The sequence below is a fragment of the Bubalus kerabau genome, chromosome 1 (genome assembly GCF_029407905.1).
Source record: "Bubalus kerabau isolate K-KA32 ecotype Philippines breed swamp buffalo chromosome 1, PCC_UOA_SB_1v2, whole genome shotgun sequence".
Classification (NCBI taxonomy): domain Eukaryota; kingdom Metazoa; phylum Chordata; class Mammalia; order Artiodactyla; family Bovidae; genus Bubalus; species Bubalus kerabau.
Window position 1 is genome coordinate 261,106,205 of NC_073624.1, and position 21,141 is coordinate 261,127,345.

Here is a 21,141-nt window from a genome sequence, read left to right on the forward strand (position 1 = left end):
CAAGCTCCCCAGGTGATTCTGATAAACATTGCAGTTTGGCAACCAATATTTACATGTTTGTAAGACTGAGCACAATAATAAATGCAGATATTTTTTAACTGGACTCACATTAGAAAAAAACTTATAATGAAATTTTAAAGGTATTGTTTTGGGCTGAACTGTGTCTCACCAAATTTCAAATGTTGGAAAACCCCTCACAGTATAAGGCCTTTAAAGAGATAATTGGGGTAAAATGAGATCATATGGGTGATCCCGACCCCATGTGACCTGTACCTTTATAAGTAGTGGCAATTAGGGCACACAGAGAAAACGGCGTGAGCAGGTAGAGGAAGGTGGCCATTTGCAAGCCAAGGGGATGAAGGCCTCGGAAGATGCCAGACCTGCAGATTCCTGAATTTTGGACTCCTTGCTTCTAAAACTGTGAGTCAATGAATTTCTGTTGTTTAAGCCATCCAGTCTGTGTATTTGTTTTGGCAGGCCTATCAAATTCGTACACATATAAATTTAAATCACTAAACTCTTGGATTTAGAGTCAAATCTGTTCAAGGGGATTTTCAGCTATTATAAAGCACCATGCTTACTTTGGATTTCATCTTCATGAAAGCTCACAAATGTAATATTTTGGAAGAAATGATACAAAGCATTCTTGCAGTTGCTTAATTATATCTTGAGTTGAATAACCCAAAAGACGTGCAAGAAAGTTTTGAGCAGAGGTAATAACTCTTGTTAATGTAATTAGCCTCTTCTTTCTTTTTATTTTGTCTAATTTTAAAGTAAACGCTTGTTTCCTACCACCTCACCCTTTTGGGGTAAAATTTTTTTGTTTTTCCACATAGCAATGGTAGCATTTAGTATTTTGTCTAGAAAAGAAAGACTTCATTGGAAAACACCTAAATTGTCTTGTATAAACTCCATTACTTTTGTCACTTATTAGTACAAAGTACATTAAAATAGAGTAATATATTTCCCTAGTTTTAAAAAATATTTATCCCTCACCTCATTAATAGATTTAATACCATTATTGATTTAAGTGATGTCTGTGTATTGAGTGTTTTAAGCCTTAGGTGGATAGAGTTTATTCTTTCTATGTATCTGCTTGTTATGAGTCCTATGCTGACATATATTTCATAATGGTTCCTGTTGATTGATCTAATTATATGCACATAGTTTTATTGGAGCTTTGTGAATCTGGAGATACCCATGTTTGCTTAATGTTCTACAAGCACAATTCAAAACCCTTTAGGCTTACCAGGATTGTTTCCATAATCCTTAATTGAGAATAGTAAGCCTTGAGAATTTTGAGATACCCTGCCTAAATCAAGCTTTTGGGCCAGAAAATTTTCTCATTAGATTTTTCTTTTAGAGAATCTTCTAAAAATAGGTTGTGTATTTTTACAAAAAAAAAAAACAAATGCCTTTTTAGAATGAAATGAAACATTTATTCCTGTGAGTGCATGTAAATGTCCTTGCTTTATGGTCTTTGATTTTCAAATTTAAAGAATGACTCTTTTGCAAAAGAACATACAGAATTACATCCTAGTAAGCAGTGAATAGCAGAGAAACAGTAATATTTCAAAGCAAAGTTAAATAACTCTTAAATTACTATATTTTATGCATAAAGATAAATATAGCAGAACTATATTAATTTTCATAACTTCAGGTTAATTTTATTGAACACTCTGAATGGCAGATATGAATCTGTGAATTGTAGGGTATTTTTTATTGGTTTACATAATACATTAAGAGTATCATCGCAATGCTTGAAACATGCAATTGTGTCTATGATTTGTGAGCTTTCTTTTCTCTCTGCAGTTTTAGCTATTTTTACATGTTTTTTCCTTTGTAGTGCTTGAAGAATAGTTCTGACAAATAAGATTACTCTGTTTTCTATCCACTCCAGCGTTTTGGGGTTTCCAGTGTCATTTTTTAACAAAGCTTTAGTTCACCAAAAGCCCAAGACAAACCTAAAGTTTTGAAATGTAATTCCATAGATATATTAAATTTTTCCTGACTGAATCATTTTATTTAATAACCAAAATCTTGTGAAGCATAAACTAGCAAAACAGTAATGCTGATTGAGGTTTCTCTCATAAATCTTACCTGCCACCCCCATCAGATATACACATGTTTAGCTGCAGTAAGACTGTATTGGAGCTGAATAATGGCAGCAGGGGTGGGGGTGAGGGCTGCTTAAAAAAGGAAAAGAATAACAAATGAATGACTTGTTAAATAGTGGAGAGCTTTGTGAACCATTAATTAACATTCTTGGAGCAGCTAAAGTAGTTTGCCTTCTTGGTACTTCTTAACCTTGATTGGAGAAGAATTGTCTAATACACTTTGGCAACCAAAATGATAACACTCAGTTCCTACAGGAAGCTAGCTGGGTTTGGTTCACCTGAAGTTTTCTGTCTATGGATGTTGATAGTTGCAGTGTAATTTTAAGAAGTTCTTTCAAAAAGAAAGACAATGATCAATACAAGTTAAAAGATCTTTATGATTCAGAAAGGATAAAAAACAAAACAGAACAAAACAAACATACATAACCTGAGAGTATTTAAGTGGGACTCCAGTGTTAAAATGCACCCATGTTTATCTATGAACATCTCTTGTCAGGAAAACACCTATGATCAACTCATATCTGTCTATTTGCAATACTTTGAGACATTTATTGTTAGGCACTATATGAAATACTTGATCTTCTTAAGAGACTCAGGAAGGTGACAACTATCTTTTATATTCATTTTACAGATGTAAAAACTGAGGCTTAAAGAGGTTTACGAGTTTGCTCTTGGCCAAGGGTTGGGGCAGGAGTCAGTCCTAGGCCTTTTGAATGCATACTTTAAGCAGCATTGCCTGATGGTGAAATAATTTTTGAAGGCTTGAACATTAAACTGGGGCACTTTTCTTAACAAAAACCACACTGAACCACAGATACTAAGAAATTGGTACTCTCTAGTTTGCCTGGAGAATCCCAGGGATGGGGCAGCCTGGTGGGCTGCTGTCTATGGGGTCGCACAGAGTTGGGCACGACTGAAGCGACTTAGCAGCAGTTTCAAATGGAAAACACAAAAGATCTGTCTGTATTTGAATTTTCATATCTGCCTTGTCTTCTAGTTCACTCTTGATCCCTTAGAGTGTATTAACATACTACAGTTGAAATTTAAAAATTTAGATTTTTAAAATATGCCTCCCAGTATGTATCCTCCTGGTTAAAACACACATTTTCCTCTTTTTTTTTTTTTGGTATCTCTCCCATTCAAAACCTTTTTATCTGGACAATGCTTTTAAATTTCTTTGTTTATAATTCAGTTTTCTTTTTCTTTTTTCCAGGTATTTTCAAATAGACCAAGTATGATCTTTAAAATGTTAGTGATGTTTAGTTGAAAATTTAGGCTACGATTCAGGTTTTTGGCCTAAATGTAATGATAGACATAAAAAGAGATGGGGTAAAAAACTTGAAATAGTCGAAATATAGCTCTGTTTTAAATCAGAATTAGCAGCAGTTGTCTTGAAAACATTGTAAGTTAACAATATGAAAATGTAGTATGCAGCTGTAGTTAGTGAGTTTGCTTTCTTATGTGCATAATATGAGCTTGTAATGGAAGTAATGTCATATAGTATTTAACTCTGACATTTAGTGTTTGCCCTAGTAGATGGTCTTCCTTTTACTTAAGTGCCATTACTTTTATGTAGTCCATTTTCATTGCATTTAGTCCCATTTTAGTAATAATGCTTGCATGATTTACCAGGCAAATGCAATCTTTGCCCTGAATGGCACAGTGCAAGAAAAAATGGAAGCTGTTAAGAGGCTGAATGGCAAAAAAGTATTATTGACCTATGCTGGCAGCCATGTGTTTCAATTATTTTCAAGAATCCATTTGTCAAATAAGTGAAGCGATGTGGGACGTCAAGTTCAAGCTGGGGTTAGTGCCTTTCTACATCTGATATGATGTATCTTCTGTAGCCATTTAATTGAATTACCCAATTTATTTTTCAAGCAACAATGCTCTACCAAGAGCCATGACATTAAACAATTAAATATGAGTTTAAAAGTCTGCATTTTGTGTAGTTCATCATTCCTTTGCAGCAGAAAGTGAACCCGAGGGCCTGAGAATTTCTGATTTTGGTGTAGTAAAAGCTTAGCTTCTGGGGAACAACCATAACTGTCCCAGGTGGAAACATTTTAAAAGTAATACTTCATAATTCTTCTCTGAACCCACCGATGACATAAACACTGAGAATTTAACTGAGATGACTCAATCATTCCTTGAGAAACAACATCCTATGTGGATGAGTAAACTCTAGGCTGTGATCCTCTTACCTAATTAGTGCTCTTGATTTAGGTTTAAGAATGCTTTTCTATTTGAACTGCCTCCATTTTGTGAATATCAAACCTAATGCATAAAACAATCAGGCTTTTAAAGAATTGTAAAGCGGAAATGCTGCTAAAAATACCTGTGTTTTCAAGTCACTAAAATATTTTGAGCCGTTATCACTTATAAAGTTGTTGAAACTTTTAATGAAAACCAAGTTAAGTGACCATAACTCTTCCATTCATGTGTTTGAGGGGCTATGGTGGGGGAGAATTCAAAGCAGATGCATGCTGGCTTTAGTTAAGATAACTACTGTGGAAAAGAAATTATTTTTTTACAGGGGTATTCTATAACAACTATTAAAACACTTTATTTCAGGTTTTCTTTTGTTGCTAACTTTGACATAGAGATGTGTTTTTGATCTGAGGAGAATAATTACTGAAATGCAGAGAACAGAAGCGATTTATATTTTTTCAATTAACATTCAACAATTAAATTTTAATATGGTCAGGGAATTGTTCAGATTCTTTTGTATAGGGATACTGCACCTTTAATTATCTGCCCTCTGGTGCCAAGCCTTTTCTTTGAGTGCTTCCATAAAAGCTTATTGCAGCTAGTTATTGAGCAAATTAGTACTTGAGTTTTGGTGAAAAATGTCTTTATTAGTCCTAAAACTGGAGTCACTGTGCATTCCCAGAAGGCGTGATTTTGTTTGATGAATAAATCTAGTAATTATCCTGCTGTTAGGGCTGTACCGCAAATGTCATAAGCAGATAAACAGAGGGAGGAAGCCTTCCGTAAATTCTCTAATTATCTATGTTGGACTACTTATCGCCTGCAGATGATTTATGAGCATATTGATATATCTTTAAGTATGTTCATTTGAGTTCACAGATGCAAATAATTAAGGCACTAGTCATTTACAAAGGAGGCTTCAGGTCAGGGTCATTTCATTATAAAATTTCAGCCTGGCTTGTACTATAAAACAAGATATAGATATAATCTCCTTGACCAGAATATTCCCTAAGAGACATTTAATTTTCTTTCCTTGTATCCCTATCTGGAGATGTTATTTTCACCCATTATTTTCATTAAATAAGACTTTTCCAACTTTCCTGTGTCACCTATTTTTATTTCATTTTAAGAAATAATAGCTGTCCTGTATTTAACATTTCTAAATTTCTTAGCAAAAGATCAGTAGGAAAAACTAGAAATACTTTCAAATAAAATGCCATGTTAGAATTCATAAAACATGTTTTTCAAATACAGGTGTTTTTTCTTTGACAATTTCACTTCAGGAAACTGGTTTCCTTTAGCTGTATAAAATCTATAAAGACTATTTTGTACTCATGCTTATTTTCTAATAGACTAAGAAATCAAATGTTTAAGTCCCTCAAATTTATTTTAATAATTAAAGCTAATATACCTATAAATATTGGGAAAAAATTACTGAAAAGTTGAATGTGAATAGTTAATAAAAGTACTTGATACTAGGCCTCCAACACCTGCATTTACAGTTTAAGATGTTGAATGATTTTAAGATACCTTACATATTTTGGTACTTTTTGAGCTCTGTTTTGAAGAAAATATACCAGTTAAAGGAGAGTGTAGACATTACAGTGTATTTGAAAAATTGTATCAAAACAAAATGTGTTTGCTTAATGCAAGCAAAAACAAATTGTTTGGTATTTCTAGAAGTCAAAGAACTAAATAGAATCACATGGGTTTAGTAATCATTGACTTGATTGTTTGATTTGTGAGTAACGAACAAATGTGTTTCTGGCCAAATCCTTATTAAACTGAAGTTTAGATACATAATTCTTGAAGGCTACTGATGGTGTTCTCAAAGGATTTATTTCAGTTTCAGGTCATTGTATTTCCCAACTGACAAGAGCAAATTAATTGGAAATTTACGTAAACTTAAAAAAAATGAGGGTTGCCCCAAGAGTCTCAAATTAAGAGGGACAGTTGTTCAAACCCACTACAATCAATTCAGTCTACACAGAGCCCTTTGTAAAACTGATCTGAAGTTTGATATTGGAGGCAGATTCTTAGAGTTGCTACCAGTTGAAAATAAAGATTATCTTAGAATTTGGTAAATAAAGGGACATTTCTGTTTAATATTCTGTTAGTAAGGTGATATTCATGAATCTACCATAAGAAAGCAATTTCATATGTGCCATTTCTTGCTTTTTTTCCCCTTCCAAAACACATTCACAGACCTCCATCTCCTCCTCTCCCCTGTCTACACAGTCATGTGTAACAGTGATCACATTCACTTGCTTGGGGTTCCACAACTCGGACCTGATATTCCACTATTTTTTCTCTTCCATGGTGGACTAAAATGGTTAAGGGATTGTAAAGCCTACTAACAAGAAAAATCCAGTCAGCTTTTATTTCAGCTTGTCTATAAAGATGCCTTGAATTCCATCCCACTTCTAGAAATGAGCTTATCATAGGTGCATAGCTGAAGAAATGCATCTTATCATACAAATAGCTTATCAGTAGTACGTCATGAAAACTAAGTCTTAGAATTAGAGCTTACCCCCAAACCACTTTTCACATTCTAGCAGTCATATGCAAAAATTGACATTTTACAAGTATTACATCTTTGAAAAGTCCTTGGAAAGTTGTTTTTGTAGGTTTTCCCTAACTGAGGTGAATATGCAATTGAGGCTAGCTTCATCTTATCAGGAAAACAATATAGATGTAATTCATATTTTTGTAAATGGAATACAGATAAGTTAAATCTTAAAAGTTAGTACTTGAAGAGGTAAACTTTTCCTGAAATGTTTCAGCATGTATGAAATTATGCATCTAGGAAAAAAAATCCTTAAAAGCAAATTACATAATTCATGTTCTCAATGAGTTTTGTGATTCATCCAAGGTCATGTAGCTAGAACAAAATAAGAAGGTAAGTCTTACAACTCCCAGTCCCTTTGCCCTTACAGCATTATGTTTAACTACTCCTGCTCTTCAGTTCTCTATGAGTATACTTTCTACTCAATTCATCATTCTCTTGACATATAAGTAAATCTAGAAATGTTAGGTATTTTTATAAAAAGTTCTCACTTTTAGAGCATTTTGGTATCTTTAAAGTTTTTAATTGCTCCCTATAACTAGTAAGAATAGATTTTTTTTCCTCAATGACAGAAGTTGAATTTTATCTTTTACATTTTCAAATATTAGCATGAAAACCAATCACACAGTTAATAAATATGTGATAAGCAAAATTTTTGAAGGATTTGAACAAACACACATGAGCAATTTTGCTTTAATACATGTACTTATTTTTCCATGGCTCCTTTTTTTTTATATCATTGCATTCCATCTCTTGCTTTATATGGTGCTTAAGTTGAATATCTAGTGCATGACCATTAGGATATGGTTAATATCGTCTAGTAAAGAAGGAAAATAAAGCCAGTAATTAATAACTATTTTCTTCTCATTGAAAGTAAATATTGTTATGTTTATGTACAAAATATTATACAGGTTGCATGTCTAAATGTGTATGTATATATGTATATGCATTTATATATGTGTACCTATTTATATAGTTACTGATCTAAAAACTCTTTCTGCACTGTAATTATTTCTGAGAAAGTTTGTTTTTCAGAAGATGAAAAACACAGGTAGCAAGCAATTGCAGTACATCTAAAATTATGCTGAAACTGTGATGCCTCAGATAGGATTGGCTCAGACATCCTGGGTCCCTAAAATTACATCATGGGAATCTTGACTCTGATTAGCTGTGCTGCACAATGATTTCACTGTTTGAATCGTAGCCACTGAATTGCTGGATAGCTGGGAGGCAGAGAGGGGTCATGCAGATGTCAAGGAGATTCAAGGCAATTTTTTTGGCTTTCTGATGTTGACTTTGTAGTATTGGGGTCAGAATGTTTTTATTTCTTGACAAATCCCTTGGAGAAGTAGTTTAGTCATTTTAGCTTAAGTCCCCCTCCCCACCAATTCCTGAATATAATAGGTCTTTTTGTGCCTATTTGTTAAATATAATGGAGAAAGAGGACAAATATAAGAAATAACAGTGTCATTGACAGTGCTTACCCTGAAGTTTGCAAATGGTTACATTTTTATCAAATGAGCATACTCATACCCCCCTACTCTGTATTTCTTTCTCACTCTATTTCTCTCCCTCCTCAGCAAATACTGGAACACCTTTTTATTTAATTTTGGTGCCTGAATCTGGGAATGCATAGAGAAGAAAGTGAATAGCAGTCTTTCTATGTGGACGTTCAATCACTGTCAACAGCTTATTTTTATGAGTAGTAAATTTGCTTTCAAAATAAGCACAGTGAAGAAGAAAAAAATGTGATGCTAGAATTTAAAGAGCAGTATATCACTTGACTAGTGTTCATGCATAAAATAGAATCAGATCCTACTGGGTTTGTGATAGGACTGTTAACTGACCCACAAGGATAAAGGCACAAAAGTAGATATTTAATTCCCTTGCTCCCTGCCAAGTGAACATTTTTCAAAAGAGCTAACTAGTAGAATCATTGATTTTCCTTTGCTCTTCTTTGATTCTCACCGACATTTGAGCTTTTTCCTATTATCATGACTTCATTAAATCTCATAGTTTATTACAGAGGAAACATGCCTGGTAAGGAAGTAAACTGAGGTTCAGGAATACCATAGATCATTATTTCCAATTTTTATAGTAATTTTACTTATGTCTTACAAAATTGTCATAGTACTTTGTTAGATATTCTCTAATTATATTGTGTCTTTTTCCTTGCTATTGAGGACTTTTCCTTTTTCTTCTCAAGTTTATAGAACCAAGTTGGAGAAGTTTGTGTGCATTTGGTTTAAAATCATTGCCTTTGATTTTATATTTGATAATAAAAGCAAAAGCAAAATGCCAGGCAGCTTATCATAACTCAGAATTGTGCTTCTTATTTATATATATGTATATAGTCTGTGGTTGTAATGTTTTAATTTCCTGCCATGTTATTGAAAAATTATATGACTATCTTTACATAATAACATTTTTGTTTGGTTTGCAGAGCTGAATCTTAGAACTATTGTAAATTCTTCATAGTTTCTCTAGTTTTTAAAAGGTAGCAAAAAAAGTATTTGCTATTACTTTTTCATTGAGAAGTATCAAAGTTGTGTCAAAATCGAGAAGAGTTAAGAATGAAATAAAATGCCAGTAATTTTCATTATTTTTAGCCTATAGACCTTTGCTAAGTGAACAATGAGGAAAAACATATTTTACCTGTGGTGGATTCATTTTGAAAAAAAAAAATGTATATAAACATAATGATGGAAAAAATAAATTTAAAAAACAAAACAACAAAAAAATGTGCCAGTGTTTATAATCTTGAGGATTTAACCCAGTTATTCAATATCAGATGAAAGGTCATCAGCAAGTAATATATGAATTGTTCACTGTATGGAATATACTTTGGATTTTGTCTTGTTCAAGTCACTTCAACTCAGCTGCGTTGAATTTCTGATTGGATGTAGTCTTATGTGTGATGTGTAGTGTTTTTACTGTAACCAGAGGGAGTGGAGAGATCCATAGAACACCCTATTTCCATGATTCTCTCAGTAGTCTGCATTGAGCAAAGAAAGAAATTCACTTACAAACCAAAATTACAACCGAAGAATTTTAAAAGTGCTTTGTTTAAATTAGATGGAAAATCTGAGTAGTATGTGTGATTTCTAAGATTATCTGGTGTGTTGCACGGGATTACAAAGGATGACTCGATTTTAAGAAGGATAAAACTTAAGACGTACACGCATTTCTTTCACCTCACATCTTTGTAAAAATTATTCTCTTCCTTTGGCCAGTTGTCAGTCTTCAGCTTCTTTGACAAAGATTGTTGAAGGGGGTATAACTTTTTAATGTGACTCAAGACCAATCATTTTGGTTAAGCGTACTGTGAAATATTATAAAATTCCAGCTAAAGTAGAGCACATAATTATAATTAGCATATATAGCAGTTATATATATGGGGAAACTTGTTAATTGTACTTAACTTCTTAGCAGCAGCATAATTTACTGCCATGATGGCAGCCCACCAGGCTCCCCCATCCCTGGGATTCTCCAGGCAAAAACACTGGAGTGGGTTGCCATTTCTTTCTCCAATGCATGAAAGTGAAAAGTGAAAGTGAAGTCGCTCAGTCATGTCCGACTCTTAGTGACCCCATGGACTACAGCCTACCAGGCTCCTCCACCCATGGGATTTTCCAGACAAGAGTACTGGAGTGGGGTGCCATTGCCTTCTGTGATAGATACACATAGGTGGTAACAATTTTCTGGAACTGAGCAGGTCTGCTTGTTGATATTCAGTCCTTTTGAAGATGTTGCAAAGAGTAAAAGTATGAATTAATATGAAGTGGGACAATTCAGTGGAGCCTGGTGAAACATTTGAACCTTGAGTTACACCTCATATACTGCCTTTGTATCTAACTATTTTCCCCCAACTCTGTATTTTTAAATGTTTATAATATTTGTAAAAATTTATTTGAATCATAAAATGTCCATTTCAAAAAACAAAAAGAAAATCCCCATTTACAACTCAATAAGTCAAATTTTTAGTGTTCTTAGTTTTTATTTTGTTATTTCACATGATCTTACAGTACACATAAATGGCAGGCTTGTGAGAATAACTAAATGGCTTAACTGTTCAGTGGAAGAACAGTATTCATCATACAAAGTAATTTTTTAACTTCTTTCCTATAGTCACACATTTGGTTTGTGCTCAGATTTTTGCTATTGTATATTTATTCTGCATATTACACATGTATTCTCAATTTTTTACCTTTTTGATACTTTGTGTTGACATAAATATTTATGTAAAATAAATATTTTATAATATACCCTTATATGTCTAAAGATTTAAGCTGAAGTGTAATTGCATTTGGGCCCAACTTTCTATGTAAGTAGACTAGCGATTTCTGTGGGTGGTTTGGGACAGACAGGAGCCACGTGGGTGTTATTCCCACTATCTTGTACTACCTGCAACTTCATCACTAAAGAATCACTTTCTAAGTTAAAACTCTGCTCCCTACTGGTATCTCATTAAATTATTATCAATCAATCAATCTGCTGGTAAAAATTTATCCAGTGCTTTTTCTTGACAAGTAAAAATCAACACTGATGGAATAAAACATTGATCAAAGGAGAGAGAGAAAGGGCATTCTTACTTTTTAGGCATCGCCACACAGATAACTTTACTTTGTTCAACTTTGGTTATGAGGAAAACACAAAGGATAAATGTTCTTTGTTCAAGGGGAAAATCCTGAAATGAGATGAGCTCAGAAATGAGAACCCACATGACAGGTAAAACAAGCACACAGATAATGACAGCAAGCCTTTTACCTATCCACTTGTCTAAGATAAATAGTGATGCAGAGGATGAATTCTTGTCTGTTTTCATAGTACTATCTAATATTGGTCAAGGATAATAAATGCAAATATCACAACACCATGGATCTACACAGGAATATGAACTGACACGCATATTCTAACAATGGCAGATATTTCCTTATTTGATGCCTTTCATTCCTTCATTCTCAGAAAGATACTGTGTATCTGAACCCCCATGTTCTATGGAAATCAGAACTATTTTATATGTTTAATCTCTCCTGGATCTTCATACTTCCTTCTCTTCCTTCATCTAAGTCTCCATCTCCAAATAGTTCCTTTAAAACACAAAAACAAAAAAATGCTTTAAAAATAACTTCTTAGTTTCCTACCATCTTATGAAGAGACCACTATGTAAAGCCATCTTGAGTGTCAATGAAAGTCAGTTGTAAATGATTGTAAATGTTCTGTATATTTCTTATTTCCCTTTTCACTATGAAATGACATTTTAGCACTCTACTATTAGGCTTATGCTTCTAACACTTACTCTAATGAAACAATACATTTCTCCAAATTGACATTCATTTTCATATCTCATCTCTTTCATAACTTCTGTTGTCTTTACCTCCTCTCACTACTTCTTGACATTCACTTTCTTTGGCTTTTGGTTGTCATTTCTCCTACTTTTCTATTCTCTTATCTTAGCCTTCATCTTTATGACTCCTCCTATGTGCTGTTTAAATACAGGTAATTTCTAGGGTGGTTCTGGGTTTTTCTTCACATGGTCACTCTGTAGGATCTCATCCACTGGGAGAGATCATGTTTCTTACCATCTGTTTACTAGTGATGCCAGAATTTATATCTCAGGTGTCAATCTGTCTCCTGAGCATATTTTCTATATTTCCACCAGGATAGATGCACACTCTGCATTTGTAAAATAAAATTTATATTACTTAGCAAAATGTAACCTTTGTCCTGTATTCTGTCTCCAAGCTAGAAACATTAGGTTCATTCTTGACTGGTTTTTCTCATTCACATCTTACGTTCAACCAGTTATTTTGATTCTACTTCAGAAATGTCCCTAATATCTGAATCTTCTCAATTATCAGTGCTGCAAATCTCATGAAAGCATTCTACGCAAAGACCCTACTATCTGTCCTGGGTGGAAGACCTTGATTTGGAGAAGGAAATGGCAACCCACTCCAGTGTTCTTACCTGGAGAATCCCAGGGACAGAGGAGCCTGGTGGGCTTCTGTCTATGGGGTCGCACAGAGTCAGACACGACTAACACGACTTAGCAGTAGCAGCAGCAACACTATGTGTAAAGCTGATACTGGTACTTTGGAAAGATGAGAATATTTACCCAACTTGCCTATTGTTGCTGATCTGGACTGTTGAATTAGCCTTCTCATTTCTCTCCCTGCCAGCAAAATCTCCAGTCGGCCATTATCTTTCTCCATATTGCAACTACAGTATTTTTCTGTAGAGACATTGTGCCAGTGTTCATTTTGTTCCATTTATTAAAAATCTCGTCTAGAATCCTGTTGCCTATGTAGGAACTCAGAATCTGGGACACTGAATGGATCAGCCATATTTTCTCAGCTCCCCTTCCTCCTCCTCTACATTAAATTAATCCTTTCCAAGCACATCAAACTTTTCACAATTTCCCGAACACTGTCAATTTTTAGGTGCCTTTGTAGATACTATTATGTAACTTGGAATGGCATTACCTAACACCACAACACATTTCTATGCTGAATTAAGATTAATCAGTTCATTCCTGTAAGCATGTTTTGTCACGAGATTCTTCCTGCTTTGTAGTATTTTCTTTTTTAAGTTGCACTTTGCAAAGTCTACATACAGTTAAATCTTTCACAACTCTATGATAGTTTCAATTGACCTTGTTTTTCTAAGGGACTAAGACATCTCCCTAAATCTTTAGCACTTTTCCTAATATGTTAGTTGAATGATTTAATGAACTTAAATTTGGAAGTGATTTTTTTTTTAACCAAGACCACATTTCTGACTTTAATTCTGGTGCAAGGGGAAAACAGTAAAGCACAAAGAACTCCAGCAGGAAATAATGTATTTTGAATATAAAAGGCAAGCTCTTGAGTTTATGAGGCCCCACTTGATTCAGAGTATATTAGAATTTCTAAGGAAAGAACGATAACCATGAAAAACTATCAGAGGAAGATAACTTCACTGGTTGGGGTTGGGGCTTGTGTTTTTCTCATCATTTACAAGTATATTTTAGTAAAGGCACTATATCAGTTCAGTTCAGTCACTTAGTCATGTCCAACTTTTGTAACCCCATGGACTGTGGCATGCCAGGCTTTTCTGTCCAACAATTCCCAGAGCTTACTCAAACTCATGTCCATTAAGTCCATGATGCCATTCAACCATCTCATCGTCTGTGGTCCCCTTCTCCAGCCTTCAATCTCTCCCAGCATCAGGGTCTTTTCCAATGAGTCAGTTCTTTGCATCAGGTGGCCAAAGTATTGGAGTTTCAGCTTCAACATCAGTCCTTCCAATGAATATTCAGGACTGATTTCCTTTAGGTTGGACTGGTTGGATCTCCTTGCAGTCCAAGGGACTCTCAAGAGTCTTCTCCAACACCACAGTTCAAAATCATCAGTTCTTCGGCCCTCAGCTTTCTTTATAGTCCAACTCTCACATCCATACATGACTACTGGAGAAACCATAGTTTTGAATAGATGGACCTCTGTTGGCAAAGTAATGTCTCAGCTTTTAAATATGCTGTCTAGGTTGGCCAAAACTTTTCTTCCAAGGAGAAAACTTTTTTTGTGTTTGTTTTCATGGCTGTAGTTTTTGGAAATTATTCATAGGTGGTTTGAAACCTAATACAGAAGATTGCCCTAATAGTACAACTAACAGTAAGGAGTATATAGTCTAGAGTAAAGAGCTATAGAAATAGTGAGGATAACACAGTGCCTAGACATTTACAAGGGCAAAAGCACATGGATCCAATAGTGGCTCTGGTTACGAGAACTGATTAAGAGACAAACAGAAGATGACACTAATGTGGAAGTCAACAATGCTACCTGTGGTATTGTAAGAATGATGGGGAAAGTGTGAGTGATTATGGGAGGTCGAGACCAGCACAATGAAATCTTTTAGAGGCTGTGAAAGAGTCAAAATATTGCGTAACAAGTAGAAATTTAGAGTAAACTTTCTTCTAAAATCTACTTTATGGTTTATTTTACATTAATATGTGTACATCAGTAAATACAGGACTAAATAACAAAAATAACGGTATGATAGTCATCACAGATGTATCAATTTTTGGAGCTTTACTATATGTTGTGAAAGGTACTAAACATCATCTCTCTTCATTCCATAACAACCTGATAAGTTAGGTATTAACCCAATATTAGAAGTAAGGAATCTGAGGTTCACAGAGGTTAAAGAATTTGCCCCAAATCACACACCTCGAAACATGCAAAGCAATGACTTGAGTATGGGAACTTTGATCCAAAGCTCCATGTTTTTAATAGCTACCATTATATTGCATCCTTCTGAAGCTATTAGACATTTCTACAATGTTCTTTTTGTGATAGCATTTTATAATGAAGTTTATGTTGACTTAAATCTTTATTAAAGACTGTAGCCAATCCTTCAGAAAGGCAGTTCAGAAGTGTCCTCTTATATTGCTGAGAATTTGTTATCTAACTTATGCTTTCATTTGAATATTTTTATAGTTATGATTTAAATACAAAACTGTGTATTTCATCTTAATATGTGAACTGCTTTTAAGAGCTACCTTAAGATTCTCTCCAATTCTTTCTCTTTAGATCAATATTTATAATTCTATGTAACTTTTGTGGAGTGGCATTTTTAAAATAGAATATATAGCTTTTCTTAAAACTTTGGGTTGTGCAATCTGTATGTTTGAGTTCATTCTCATTGCAAAGTTTGTTCAGGGCTAATTATGTTGTGTGTGTGTGTGTGTGTATTTGCAGTTAATAAGCTTAGATACTAGGGGGGAAAACAGTGGAAAGATTATACCACAGATAATTAATAAAAATCAATTAGTTTGTTAATGAGTACTCTGTCAGTACCCAAGGTGGCAGAAACCAGCTGGGGGAAAGAAATCAGGATCTCTGATTAGGACATTTAGAATGCCTGAGTCCTGCTGAGAATTCAAGAGGAAATAACTATAAGAAGCACTTACTTGGGTTAAAACTGGCTAAATTTCCTCTTGAGATTGCAATTCCTCTAGCTAATAAATCTAGTAAAAAAGTGATTCACCTTTAGTGTATGCCATAAAGCATTTTCTGAGGCCTTAAGTACATTGCTCACTGCCCTGTATTAAAAACAAACCCACAGTTGTAAATGTCAATGACTTAGAATATTAGAGCCCTTGCATCTTTCTTATGTTAGTAGAAAAGCTGGAAGCACCCATTACCTCTATGACTTTTTACATTGTATTTCTATAAATGGCAAAAGTCAAACATGAGCTGACAGGGAAATACAATATCTGTCTTCCAATGGTCCTTGGACAAAAAAAGCAGAAAATTGCAATGACAGAAATTGACCTTCATAGAAAGTTTTTCAGAACAATCCATTCTCCCATTGTTAATTATATTTATATTAAGATTATGACATCTCCATCATATGTAATTATGGATCATTTATAACAGTAACACAAAAGATGATTTACATTAAAAAAAAAACTAAATCCATTTGATATATCTTCTCTAAGGATTGAAGAAAAATGCATTCTAGTGGACTCATAGCTTTTATGTGAATTTGTATGTACAGTTACATTGTAAATAAATATTTTCCAATAGTTGTTATGAACCCAGATATAATTGCTAATGGGTCTCCCTCTTGGATAAAAGATCAAGTCTAAAAGATGTTTTCAGTACTGTTTACTCTTTGTAATAATTGTTCCAATTTCTATGAAGTAGATTTATAGTATAGAATAAGACGTACAAAACTGGTATGGAAAAATTTTGCCTAATAGCTCCCTCTGAGTATGAGTTAGACTCCTGAGGGTAAAAGATCATTGATTTGACTTAACTCAAATAGTTGGCTTCTACAGATAATAAGGTCCTCTAATTATCTATACAATTTCTGGATAGTGAAACAGAGAATACTCACATGTGGGTAGGAGAAAAAATAGACTGCATGCATATAAATAAATGACCAAGAAATTTTAGATTATTTTTAGTCAACTAAATAAGTCAATAGGTTAGTGTGCTTTTTTCTTCAAATACATACAGAACTACGTGCTTAAAAACCATGTTCATACAATGGGCAAAAGTGGTATCTACACTCATTTAAGTAAATTGGATTACAGTTTCTTTTTTAGTGCTTTCTGATATTTCCTCTTTTTCCTCTAGTACAGTTTTAATTTCCTAGGAGGCAACAGTAATAGTCTCAGTTTCATGACCTTACATTTCTTTTAATGCATGGGATTTTTCAGAAGTTCTTGCTTCTGCCTACATATAAAATACAATTATGCTTTATTTCAAAATATGTTGAAAAATGAACTCATCTCATATTCATTTTAGGAATACATATAGAGAGATTACACAGAAATGAGGAATTCATCTGTGAATAGGTGAATTTTCAGAGCACATATGTTAGATTTATCATTTTCCATTTAGCCTTTGCTATTCCATCAAGAAACTGGATAACATTCTTCATACTTATTAACCAGTTGCATGATTTTTTCCCCATCAACTGAAAAGAAGGAATTTTTTGAGGCCATTTCCAACTTCTTTAAAACCCTGCAAACTCAGAGACAAACCAGCCTGAACTGTGGGATGGATCTAACTCCTTTCAAAGGTTCATGGCCCCATGAAACATGGCAGAGTTATCTCCAGCTTATCACAGAATTAAAATTTAATATGGAAAATTAAAATTTTAGCTTGTAGAATGCAGTTTACTTTTGCTCTTTAGGTGCTGCAGACTATCACATAGGCAGTATATGCTTTTACCCTTTCTCTTTATTGATTTTTTAATTGCTTTTTAATTTAATTTTAGTTGAAGGATAGTTGCTTTACAATATGCCTTGGTTTCTACCATACATCAACATGAATTAGCCATAGGAATACATATGCCCCCTCCCTGTTGAACCTCCCTCCCATCCTCCACCTCTTCCCACCTCTCTAGATTGTTATAGAGCTCCAATCTATAGTTGGAGTTATAGTTCCCTGAGTCATATAGTAAGTTTCCATTGGTTGTCTATTTCACCTCTTCTCTATAATGTTAAGGAAATTGAGGCTTTAAATTACTTACTAATATGGCTAGACTTGTGAGTAAACCAATGACCTCGGATATGGGAAAGCTGAGGAATAAATGCCTGGTCTGTCACTATATACTTAGACTTTTTAACCCCTCTGCCTTAGCTTTCCAGGTGGCACTAGTGGTAATGCCAGTGCAGATGATGTTAGAGACAAGGGTTTGATCCCTGGGTCAGGAAGATCCCCTGGAGGAGGGCACGGCAACCCATTCCAGTATTCTTGCCTGGAGAATCCTTGGACAGAAGAGCCTGGTGGGCTACAGTCAGTGGGGTCACAAAAGAGTCGGACATGACTTGGAAACTAAACAATAACAATAAACTCTTAAAGCGTAGAGCCCGGTAATATTGCTTTCATTTATGTCACAACTAAAATGTTTGTGAATAAGAGTCAGATATGACTGTAGCGACTTAGTACGGAAGCACGTATCTTGGCTAGTTCATCTGAAAATAAGGATACTATTTCATAAAATTATTGTGAATATTAAGACAAGGTAACTTTCTTAAAGAACTTATAATAATGCATATGGCAACCCACTCCAGTACTCTTGCCTGGAAAATCCCATGGATGGAGGAGCCTAGTAGGCTGCAGTCCATGGGGTCACTAAGAGTCAGACACAACTGGGGGACTTCACTTGCACTTTTCACCTTCATGCATTGGAGAAGGAAATGGCAACCCACTCCAGTGTTCTTGCCTGGAGAATCCCAGGGACGGCGGAGCCTGGTGGGCTGCCGTCTCTGGGGTCGCACAGAGTTGGACACGACTGAAGCGATTTAGCAGCAGCAGCACACAATAAGTGCTATAGAAGTTTTTGCAAAATTAATAATTTTAATGCATTCAAAATGTATAAACCATTCCTTTGAAAGATTTCCAACCAGTGGAGTTGCTAGAAATAAACACTTATTCCTTCATTTGATATTAGATACTGTGTTATTAGCTCAACAAATTATGGAACTCTTAGTATTTGCCAGGATTAATGGTAGCTGCTGGAGATCAAGGGGAAAAAAGTGCTGCCCTCAAAGAGTCTATTCTGGTTGAAGAGATTGAAATATCTAAGTAAATAATTAAAACACAATGTGATTGGTGCTATGAAATAGTGTCAGAAAGCTATAAATTTCAACTTCAAGGGAGGCCTCACAAAGGAGTTTCAGTAGTTCTTGAAGTTTTAATAGAAATATTTCTAGCAAAGACAGAGGAAAATACATCTTCATTAGTGCAAACAGAAAGGATGGATGAGGCTGCGGCTGCTTTAGCTCTGCTCTAGGCCTTTCTCATTCAGGGAGAGGTTAGAGCATCAGCCCAGTGTGGGGCCTGCCTACTGTCATGCAGAAAGGAAGAGCAAGGGGGTGAGCCCAAGCCTGCAATCACACTTAGAACTTCTGATCGGATGTGCTTGTGTCACAACTCCACATTCTGTGAATCAAAGGAAGGTACATGGTCAGCCCCAAATCACTGAGTAGGTTCAGTATACTGTGTGTTTCTCTCTCGAGGGTAGTAGAGGCCACATGACAATGTGCAGGGATGACAGTCTCCCTATGGAAGAAAAGAAGTGAATGATTGAACTGTAATATGAACCATCCCATGCATTAAGGAAGCTTGGGGTGGGGTGGATCTTTTGTGGTTGGAGTAAGACCATTTAATTGTAGTGAATGGGGAGTAATAAAACAAGGAGGATAAATATTGCCAAATTGCACACTATCTTGTATCTTGCTGAAACGTCTTGACTTTATCCATGATGAGAAATACATTTTTAGAAATATGACCCTGGCCAAAATGTAGAGGACGGTCTGGATAAGGAGAAAGTGGAGGTATACAAGCTGGTGATGGGAAGAAGCTGACAAATACATGTAGAGGACCTGGGGAAGGTAGAATTGGCAGACAGACCCGCTGTGGGAGATGAAGAGTAAGAATGTGAGAAGAAAGTGAGGGGTGCAGCTTGGATGGCTAAATAATGAGATCGAACGAGCCGGGAAATATGGGGAAAATCAGTCATGATTAGCCAAGAAGGAGAGTCTTCTGTTAAGGTCAAGTTATAAGTCGAAGGGAGGTTTCAGAAAATGAAACTTGTGGGCTGACTTCACAGGAAAGCAAGACCCTGGAGTGAGAGGGATCCCTGGAAAAGCAAATAGGAAATGGCGATGAGAAAGTGAAAATGATATTAAGCAGCATGCCGTGATCAGAAATTTTAAGATAGGTATGGCCATAGAACTGATAGTCAAAGAAGGAAAATGCTGAAAAAGTCAAATATACTTGTCTCAGTGTTCTGGCCCATTTTCTTTGTCAATGTTCCATCTCAGTTTAAGAGTACATGGAAATTGAGAATGACATGAATGCAATAAAAGGATCAAGGTATAAAAAGTCTTTTCTAATTAGTTAAACTCAATAAGGTTAAAGGCCAACTGGAAACCAAGTTATATTTGTAAAAGGAGTTTTGAAAATGACAAATGATCAGGAGAAATACGATATACATTTAAAACATCAATTTTTAATTTTTGTACATAGTAATCTCATGATAATTATTTTTTTATGCTTTTTTAAAAGTTACTCATTTCATTTTAGGAATGTAGAAACAGTCAAACAGAAATTAGCATCAATAATTAGCACTAGGTCTCTGTACTAAAGCTTCCCAGGTGGCTCAGTGGTAAAGTCTCAGCCTGCCACTGTAGGAGACCTGGGTTCGATCTGGGGGTCAGGAAGATACCCTGGAGGAGGAAATGACAACCCACCCCAGTGTTCTTGCCCAGAGAATCCGTGGATAGAGGAGCCTGGTGGGCTACAGTTCATGGGGTCACAAAGAGTCAGATACAACTTAGCAACTGAGCATGCACACACTCTGTATTAAATTAGCCTAAGTGATTATGTGGATCACTTCATGATCAATTTAGTTTATATAGCCAGAGTCAATATTAACACTGTAAATATCACATACTATTCTTGTACAATGCTAACATAAGACAAAATGAAATTTTATAAAGGAAAATATTGTTGTTATAGATTTTAAAATGAGGCTGGTTGTCTAGCTTGGATGGAAAGCAGCAGGTCAGAAAGGTCCTATTGGGTTTAAAATAATCAAGTCAGATTCTCAGCTTAACATTTCCAGAAATTCAGTTTGAAGTTATTCAATAACTTCTTAAAGACTGACTCAAGTTTAGTGTGAACTAAAAAAACCCATAAAACCCTAACTTATAAACCATGATGTTCATTTATTCATTCACAAAGTATA

General features: G+C 34.9%; 1 long non-coding RNA gene across 1 annotated transcript in view; it reads left to right on the plus strand.

Moving 5' to 3' along the window:
- Positions 1-249: 249 nt before the first annotated feature.
- The window catches only part of LOC129639566 (uncharacterized), a 65,300-nt gene continuing 44,408 nt past the window's right edge, over positions 250-21,141 (plus strand). The window contains exon 1 of the long non-coding RNA XR_008708477.1: positions 250-420. This is a non-coding gene — a long non-coding RNA (uncharacterized LOC129639566). The remainder of the gene's footprint in view (positions 421-21,141) is intronic.